Source organism: Leptodactylus fuscus, unplaced genomic scaffold, assembly GCF_031893055.1.
Source record: "Leptodactylus fuscus isolate aLepFus1 unplaced genomic scaffold, aLepFus1.hap2 HAP2_SCAFFOLD_98, whole genome shotgun sequence".
NCBI lineage: Eukaryota > Metazoa > Chordata > Amphibia > Anura > Leptodactylidae > Leptodactylus > Leptodactylus fuscus.
In genome coordinates, this window is record NW_027441034.1 from 121,999 (window position 1) to 132,440 (window position 10,442).

The following is a 10,442-nucleotide window of genomic DNA, read 5'->3' on the forward strand; positions in this document are numbered from 1 at the left end:
TCAGTATGTATAGAACATGGAGTCCTGCACGGTACTGTACAGAGCCCACCTGATGTCCTGAGAAGCAGCTCCCCCTGTACATTCAGTATGTATAGCACATGGAGTCCTGCACGGTACTGTACAGATCCCACCTGATGTCCCGAGAAGCAGCTCCCCCTGTACATCCAGCATGTATAGAACATGGAGTCCTGCACGGTACTGTACAGAGCCCACCTGATGTCCCGAGAAGCAGCTCCCCCTGTACATTCAGTATGTATAGAACATGGAGTCCTGCATGGTACTGTACAGAGCCCACCTGATGTCCCGAGAAGCAGCTCCCCCTGTACATCCAGCATGTATAGAACATGGAGTCCTGCATGGTACTGTACAGAGCCCACCTGATGTCCCGAGAAGCAGCTCCCCCTGTACATCCAGCATGTATAGAACATGGAGTCCTGCATGGTACTGTACAGAGCCCACCTGATGTCCCGAGAAGCAGCTCCCCCTGTACATCCAGCATGTATAGAACATGGAGTCCTGCATGGTACTGTACAGAGCCCACCTGATGTCCCGAGAAGCAGCTCCCCCTGTACATTCAGTATGTATAGAACATGGAGTCCTGCACGGTACTGTACAGAGCCCACCTGATGTCCCGAGAAGCAGCTCCCCCTGTACATTCAGTATGTATAGAACATGGAGTCCTGCATGGTACTGTACAGAGCCCACCTGATGTCCCGAGAAGCAGCTCCCCCTGTACATCCAGCATGTATAGAACATGGAGTCCTGCACGGTACTGTACAGAGCCCACCTGATGTCCCGAGAAGCAGCTCCCCCTGTACATTCAGTATGTATAGAACATGGAGTCCTGCACGGTACTGTACAGAGCCCACCTGATGTCCAGAGAAGCAGCTCCCCCTGTACATTCAGTATGTATAGAACATGGAGTCCTGCACGGTACTGTACAGAGCCCACCTGATGTCCCGAGAAGCAGCTCCCCCTGTACATCCAGCATGTATAGAACATGGAGTCCTGCATGGTACTGTACAGAGCCCACCTGATGTCCCGAGAAGCAGCTCCCCCTGTACATTCAGTATGTATAGAACATGGAGTCCTGCACGGTACTGTACAGAGCCCACCTGATGTCCCGAGAAGCAGCTCCCCCTGTACATCCAGCATGTATAGAACATGGAGTCCTGCACGGTACTGTACAGAGCCCACCTGATGTCCAGAGAAGCAGCTCCCCCTGTACATCCAGCATGTATAGAACATGGAGTCCTGCACGGTACTGTACAGAGCCCACCTGATGTCCCGAGAAGCAGCTCCCCCTGTACATCCAGCATGTATAGAACATGGAGTCCTGCATGGTACTGTACAGAGCCCACCTGATGTCCCGAGAAGCAGCTCCCCCTGTACATTCAGTATGTATAGAACATGGAGTCCTGCACGGTACTGTACAGAGCCCACCTGATGTCCCGAGAAGCAGCTCCCCCTGTACATTCAGTATGTATAGCACATGGAGTCCTGCACGGTACTGTACAGATCCCACCTGATGTCCCGAGAAGCAGCTCCCCCTGTACATTCAGTATGTATAGCACATGGAGTCCTGCACGGTACTGTACAGAGACCAACCTTATAGTCCAGGCTGAGCAGATTTTTTGGCCAATCACATCTGTGATAAACTGAGTAACATGATCCCCTCCCCTATCACAGTTTACAGCCTGACCGCTGCAGCTCCATCCCCCTACTCCATGTTTCCTATATACCATTTTGCATTCAACAACACTTTTTGTATAAAATATAGAACTTTCATATATTCAGACACTGATATATATTATTAATGTATGATTTATAGATGTAGGTTTATATAATATATTCATTATTAGAATATCAGATGTCGTACGGATGCAAATACAAGTTCTGTTGGTCGGTTGTTACTCGTCATTCTAGATGGATGTATCAATCTGTAATCTATCTGCATTATAAAAGTATCTGTTGTTGCATTTTCTATATGATATATTAGCCAGACTGGTTTTAGCAATTTGGCTGAATTTTAAATTTTTTGGTCCTTAGGAAAAACCGTTGATCCAGAGAACTGAGACGCAACACAGGAAAAAAAGAGTCAGGGAAAGACCCCAAAGCAATATTTGGTAGGATAACCCGGCCCCGGCTGAGCTCTGAGTAACACTGATGAGGTGGGTGCATTGATCTCACAGGTCTATACATTACAATAACCACAGTAAGGCAGGGGCTAGAGATGGGCGGACGCTGAAGACTTTAGTACCGGATGGTTCAGCCCATAGATTGGATTCAGGTTGAATAAGTTTGTTACAAACCTGATGAGGAATTATTATATTTTGGGCTCTCTCCAGCCCCCGGGTTATAACTGGTGCAGGCCCAGGGGAGATGTGCAAAAGTAACAAACGGTTCCCCTGAAACCAGCATTTATTCCCCATAGACTATAATGGGGTTCGATATTCGGTCAAATAGTCGAATATTGAGGGGAGGGGCTACTCGAAACGAATATCGAATATTTCACTACTCGCTCATCTCTAGTAAACTCATTATATAGTGTAAGTTGTGATTCTGATTTTTTTTCTTTATTAAGGTCACGACTGGAATTTATGGATCTGAGACAAAAAGAAAAAACTCAAAGTTCAAAGAAGAAAAATAAGAGTAGAAGATGATTATGGATGTAAAGGGGAACTGCCCGAATACTACAGAGCCTCATATAGTGGGAGGGAATGGGGGCAGGGACATGGATACAAAGTATCTGGGTTTACCAATGATATATGGGAATGGGGGCAGGGACATGGATATAATGTATCTAGGTTTAACAATGATATATGGGAATGGGGGCAGGGACATGGATATAATGTATCTAGGTTTACCAATGATATATGGGAATGGGGGCAGGGACATGGATATAATGTATCTAGGTTTACCAATGATATATGGGAATGGGGGCAGGGACATGGATATAATGTATCTAGGTTTACCAATGATATATGGGAATGGGGGCAGGGACATGGATATAATGTATCTAGGTTTACCAATGATATATGGGAATGGGGGCAGGGACATGGATATAATGTATCTAAGTTTACCAATGATATATGGGAATGGGGGCAGAGACATGGATATAATGTATCTAGGTTTACCAATGATATATGGGAATGGGGGCAGGGACATGGATATAATGTATCTAGGTTTACCAATGATATATGGGAATGGGGGCAGGGACATGGATATAATGTATCTAGGTTTACCAATGATATATGGGAATGGGGGCAGGGACATGGATATAATGTATCTAGGTTTACCAATGATATATGGGAATGGGGGCAGGGACATGGATATAATGTATCTAGGTTTACCAATGATATATGGGAATGGGGGCAGAGACATGGATATAATGTATCTAGGTTTACCAATGATATATGGGAATGGGGGCAGAGACATGGATATAATGTATCTAGGTTTACCAATGATATATGGGTATGGGGGCAGGGACATGGATATAATGTATCTAGGTTTACCAATGATATATGGGAATAGGGGCAGGGACATGGATATAATGTATCTAAGTTTACCAATGATATATGGGAATGGGGGCAGGGACATGGATATAATGTATCTGGGTTTACCAATGATATATGGGAATGGGGGCAGGGACATGGATATAATGTATCTAGGTTTACCAATGATATATGGGAATGGGGGCAGGGACATGGATATAATGTATCTGGGTTTACCAATGATATATGGGAATGGGGGCAGGGACATGGATATAATGTATCTAGGTTTACCAATGATATATGGGAATGGGGGCAGGGACATGGATATAATGTATCTAGGTTTACCAATGATATATGGGAATGGGGGCAGGGACATGGATATAATGTATCTAGGTTTACCAATGATATATGGGAATGGGGGCAGAGACATGGATATAATGTATCTAGGTTTACCAATGATATATGGGAATGGGGGCAGAGACATGGATATAATGTATATAGGTTTACCAATGATATATGGGTATGGGGGCAGGGACATGGATATAATGTATCTAGGTTTACCAATGATATATGGGAATGGGGGCAGGGACATGGATATAATGTATCTAGGTTTACCAATGATATATGGGAATGGGGGCAGGGACATGGATATAATGTATCTAGGTTTACCAATGATATATGGGAATGGGGGCAGGGACATGGATATAATGTATCTAGGTTTACCAATGATATATGGGAATAGGGGCAGAGACATGGATATAATGTATCTAGGTTTACCAATGATATATGGGAATGGGGGCAGGGACATGGATATAATGTATCTAGGTTTAACAATGATATATGGGAATGGGGGCAGGGACATGGATATAATGTATCTAGGTTTACCAATGATATATGGGAATGGGGGCAGGGACATGGATACAAAGTATCTGGGTTTACCAATGATATATGGGAATGGGGGCAGGGACATGGATATAATGTATCTAGGTTTACCAATGATATATGGGAATGGGGGCAGGGACATGGATATAATGTATCTAGGTTTACCAATGATATATGGGAATGGGGGCAGAGACATGGATATAATGTATCTAGGTTTACCAATGATATATGGGTATGGGGGCAGGGACATGGATATAATGTATCTAGGTTTACCAATGATATATGGGAATGGGGGCAGGGACATGGATACAAAGTATCTAGGTTTGCCAATGATATATGGGAATGGGGGCAGGGACATGGATACAAAGTATCTAGGTTTACCAATGATATATGGGAATGGGGGCAGGGACATGGATACAAAGTATCTAGGTTTACCAATGATATATGGGAATGGGGGCAGGGACATGGATACAAAGTATCTAGGTTTGCCAATGATATATGGGAATGGGGGCAGGGACATGGATATAATGTATCTAGGTTTACCAATGATATATGGGAATGGGGGCAGGGACATGGATACAAAGTATCTAGGTTTACCAATGATATATGGGAATGGGGGCAGGGACATGGATACAAAGTATCTAGGTTTGCCAATGATATATGGGAATGGGGGCAGGGACATGGATATAATGTATCTAGGTTTACCAATGATATATGGGAATGGGGGCAGGGACATGGATATAATGTATCTAGGTTTACCAATGATATATGGGAATGGGGGCAGAGACATGGATATAATGTATCTAGGTTTACCAATGATATATGGGAATGGGGGCAGAGACATGGATATAATGTATCTAGGTTTACCAATGATATATGGGAATGGGGGCAGGGACATGGATATAATGTATCTAGGTTTACCAATGATATATGGGAATGGGGGCAGGGACATGGATATAATGTATCTAGGTTTACCAATGATATATGGGAATGGGGGCAGGGACATGGATATAATGTATCTGGGTTTACCAATGATATATGGGAATGGGGGCAGGGACATGGATATAATGTATCTAGGTTTACCAATGATATATGGGAATGGGGGCAGGGACATGGATATAATGTATCTAAGTTTACCAATGATATATGGGAATGGGGGCAGAGACATGGATATAATGTATCTAGGTTTACCAATGATATATGGGAATGGGGGCAGAGACATGGATATAATGTATCTAGGTTTACCAATGATATATGGGAATGGGGGCAGGGACATGGATATAATGTATCTAGGTTTACCAATGATATATGGGAATGGGGGCAGGGACATGGATATAATGTATCTAGGTTTACCAATGATATATGGGAATGGGGGCAGGGACATAGATATAATGTATCTAGGTTTACCAATGATATATGGGAATGGGGGCAGGGACATGGATATAATGTATCTAAGTTTACCAATGATATATGGGAATGGGGGCAGAGACATGGATATAATGTATCTAGGTTTACCAATGATATATGGGAATGGGGGCAGGGACATGGATATAATGTATCTAGGTTTACCAATGATATATGGGAATGGGGGCAGAGACATGGATATAATGTATCTAGGTTTACCAATGATATATGGGAATGGGGGCAGGGACATGGATATAATGTATCTAGGTTTACCAATGATATATGGGAATGGGGGCAGGGACATGGATATAATGTATCTAGGTTTACCAATGATATATGGGAATGGGGGCAGGGACATGGATATAATGTATCTAAGTTTACCAATGATATATGGGAATGGGGGCAGGGACATGGATATAATGTATCTAGGTTTACCAATGATATATGGGAATGTACACAATGAAATGTTTGGAGATCCCAAGTTCTGCCCCTTCATCAGTCTAGGACTTTCCTCTGCCCACCATTCCCATATGTCATTGCTGATAGATAGAAGACAATCCTCGTCCGACGGGTGGAGAAAAGTCTACAAGATCATAAATCTGTCCAGACTCACAGAGCAAAAATAATGTATCGCTAGAAAAGTCTAGTATGGAAAATTTAGAAAAAAAAAGTTAAAATAAAAAAGAAACTTTCCACATCACAAGTTCTATCCACAAAAACTTCCATAATAGAGAGGGAAAAATATTTATTTTAAAAAAATGTATTAAAAAAAGAACCCTGAAAGCATAAAAAGCTAACTTTATTGTGGAGAATAGAAAAATTCAATAAGAAATGACCAAAAAACAAACCCCTAAATATCATCCCCAGGTGACCGACCTGATCGATTCTCAGTGGTCATGTGGGGGATGTTGGTGTCATGATGTCAATGACCCCCGAGTGACCACCAATCACAGGCCTCAGCAGTGACCCCGGTGACAGAGGAGGTCAGAAGATAGAGCAGAACAAGCCCGGATGTGGTGGTGAAGCCCCTGAGATGTGAGGAAAGGTCACCCCCCTCCCCCCCGGGTATTACCATATAATATTTTGTGGTCTGAAGAAATACCATATATACTCGAGTATAAGCCGACCCGAATATAAGCCGAGGCCCCTAATTTTACCACTAAAAACAGGGTAAAAAATATGCAAATCTATTCTCCAGGATGTAACTAGGAGATCAGTGCACTCTGTACACCGTCCTCTAGAGGGCAGCCTCCTTAACATCATGTATGACTCAGTTAATAAGTCTACTATCATGATGCGGATATAATTGCCAAATTAGTATTTCTATTCCTAAAGGAGCAGATTCCCAGCTATGGACAGCGCTGTTTCGGCCTATTGGGCCTCCTCAGCATAGCGCAGGGATACTAAAAACTGGGACAATCTTTACATAGGATGAAGCTTACAATGTAAGAAAGGTTTGGACCATTGCTGTAAGACCATGTGCACTCCTATTATTGGGGTGCATTGTTCCCAAATAGGATGTGCCTCCTATCAATAAAGACTGGTTTTGTGTTTCCCCATGGGTCAGACCTGAAGTATTTTACATAGAGCAGATTAGAGTTAACCAAATCTCATCCACAAAATGACAGGGGGTGCGTGTCTCTAGAGGCAGCACGTCAATGTATGCTTCTCACTATAGCGTTTAACCCTTTGTGTTTTTCACCTGGGAAGAACCATCACACTTTGGACATTTGAGGTTATGGCATGTGGGTGTGCACACAGTGCTATTTATTGGGAGGTGGAAATCCCCAAAAACTGCTTTAGTTATCACACTACCTTACCATTCTGAGCTTCATGTGATCATTGGATGACGATAGACAGGCTTAGATACAAGGTGTTCTTTTGTTCTTTTTTTTAGACCCACACACGTGTTCTCTTCTTGCTTAGAACTTGTGGTATTTCAGGGCTCTCGATTTGGAGGTTTCCGTCTTCTAGACATTTCTGCTGGAACAGCGACAGCACACAGAACAGCAGCCTCTTCTAATGGCACGGACAGACCTGGATAATCCGTGCCGGCGGGATGATAACAAGCGGCCGACTCTAGAACCTAGGAGAAGGAAATATAATATAAGTAATGGGAGAAGATATTACAGGATACTACTGAGATGTCACTGCAGCAGGACGGCAGAGGAGTCTTATCTATACGGGGGAAGGGATCGTTATTCATCCTAATGTGACAATCTCATCACTGACAGTCAACATCTACTTGGCATGAAGTATTCTCACTGACTGACATGATACAACATGGAGGGTATTGTCACACTGACCGCTGCCTCTCATTTCTTCCTCTTCTATGATTTTGTTCTTGTTCTCTCAGGTTTAATGCAGATTTAGAGGGTGAAGATTGTACAGACCTGAACAGACCTGACAATGCGTACGAGGATGACTTGCTGCTACTAGTAGTTCTCCTCTTACTGTCACCAGCAGCTTTACAAGGTGAAGATTCTTTTGGCCTGTTTTATAGAAGTTATCATCAGCTACATCTGAGATGTAGTAGAGCTGTGCGCTCAACCCTGCTATACCTGAGATGTAATAGAGCTGTGCGCTCAACCCTGCTATACCTGAGATGTAATAGAGCTGTGCGCTCAACCCTGCTATACCTGAGATGTAATAGAGCTGTGCGCTCAACCCTGCTATACCTGAGATGTAATAGAGCTGTGCGCTCAACCCTGCTATACCTGAGATGTAATAGAGCTGTGCGCTCAACCCTGCTATACCTGAGATGTAATAGAGCTGTGCGCTCAACCCTGCTATACCTGAGATGTAATAGAGCTGTGCGCTCAACCCTGCTATACCTGAGATGTAATAGAGCTGTGCGCTCAACCCTGCTATACCTGAGATGTAATAGAGCTGTGCGCTCAACCCTGCTATACCTGAGATGTAATAGAGCTGTGCGCTCAACCCTGCTATACCTGAGATGTAGTAGAGCTGTGCGCTCAACCCTGCTATACCTGAGATGTAGTAGAGCTGTGCGCTCAACCTTGCTATACCTGAGATGTAATAGAGCTGTGTGCTCAACCCTGCTATACCTGAGATGTAGTAGAGCTGTGCGCTCAACCCTGCTATACCTGAGATGTAATAGAGCTGTGCGCTCAACCCTGCTATACCTGAGATGTAGTAGAGCTGTGCGCTCAACCCTGCTATACCTGAGATGTAATAGAGCTGTGCGCTCAACCCTGCTATACCTGAGATGTAGTAGAGCTGTGCGCTCAACCCTGCTATACCTGAGATGTAGTAGAGCTGTGCGCTCAACCCTGCTATACCTGAGATGTAATAGAGCTGTGCGCTCAACTCGGCTACATCTGAGATCGGACCACAATGGAGACTGCTGTGGACCGATCTTAGACTCCGCCTCCTCCGGCAGAACCAGCGTTGATTGGCTGAATGCTGTACACTATATGGCACTCAGCCAATCAACGCATTCCTATGAGAAAAAGTCAGCTCCGGCATTATTAATGGGGTAATAGAGGGTCTTTGGTGTGATAGATGCCCCCAGACATGCTTCTCCTGCTGTCCTATTTGCATTGCAGAGGTGTTGGCATTATTTGCTGAGGTGTCATAGTGGACTTGGTGACTCTCCTGAGTCGAATGGTGGGATCCCCTGAAACGAGCATTTTTCCCCATATACTATAATGGGATTCAATTCGATCGGAGCTCCTGTGATGGTCCATTTGACCCTCCATAAATAAGTTCCTGAGATAAGAATCCCAACCCAATGATCCAGAGGAAGGCGAAGAAAAACCCCGGAGATCTGAGTCTCAGGGGAAAAAAATAATTCCTTCCTGACCCCAAATATGGCGATCGGCGATATAACCCTGGACCATGTCTATCCCTCTGCCTACTGCTGAGCTGAAACCTGAAACCTGCTCCGAAGAGCTTACAGTCTAGAGATACTGTTCAGGAGCCTGAACGCTCACGACGTATATACTGTATAGATGTATATAGTGACATGCATGTAATATAAAACAACCCCATCCGGAGAGCTTACAGACTAATATAAGGAATCCTCTCTATGATGATACCTAATAAATGGTGACCATGATGGCGGCTTATCCCCGGTGCAGGGGCTACACAACAACTTCAGCCACAACACACATCACACAGTCAGAGACCACCACGTCGTGGTCAAATACCGGCATTACCGCCAGTGACATGAATGTGGTTGTGTCTCGATGACTCACAAAGGCTCAATGTCGGTCAGACCGCCATTGCAACCACTGCCAGAATATAGCAGATGACTTGCTTGTCATAACCCAACCACATTCACTTCCATTAAACAGAAAAAGCGCTAACACTACGATATCCAACCACATGCCGCAGCCAAAGCCGCCATGTAGTCCCGACCTCAGAGATAGGAGCCATCCTGGTGACCATTAGCCCTAGACTAAAGAGAGGATTCCTGCCAATAAAGTCAGTATTGACTTCAAAGGCTTACAATCTATTCCGGAGAGTTCCTTCCAACCTTCCATGATAAGACCAGCCCTGCTCTTCTGAGCTTACAATCTAAAGGAAACCATCATTAATGTCTGCCCTGCTCCAAGGAGCTTACAATCTAAAGGAAGGAACCCTCCATTCCCTAGTCTAACACCTGTGTGTGGAGAAGACTTTGCGTAAAGAACTTCT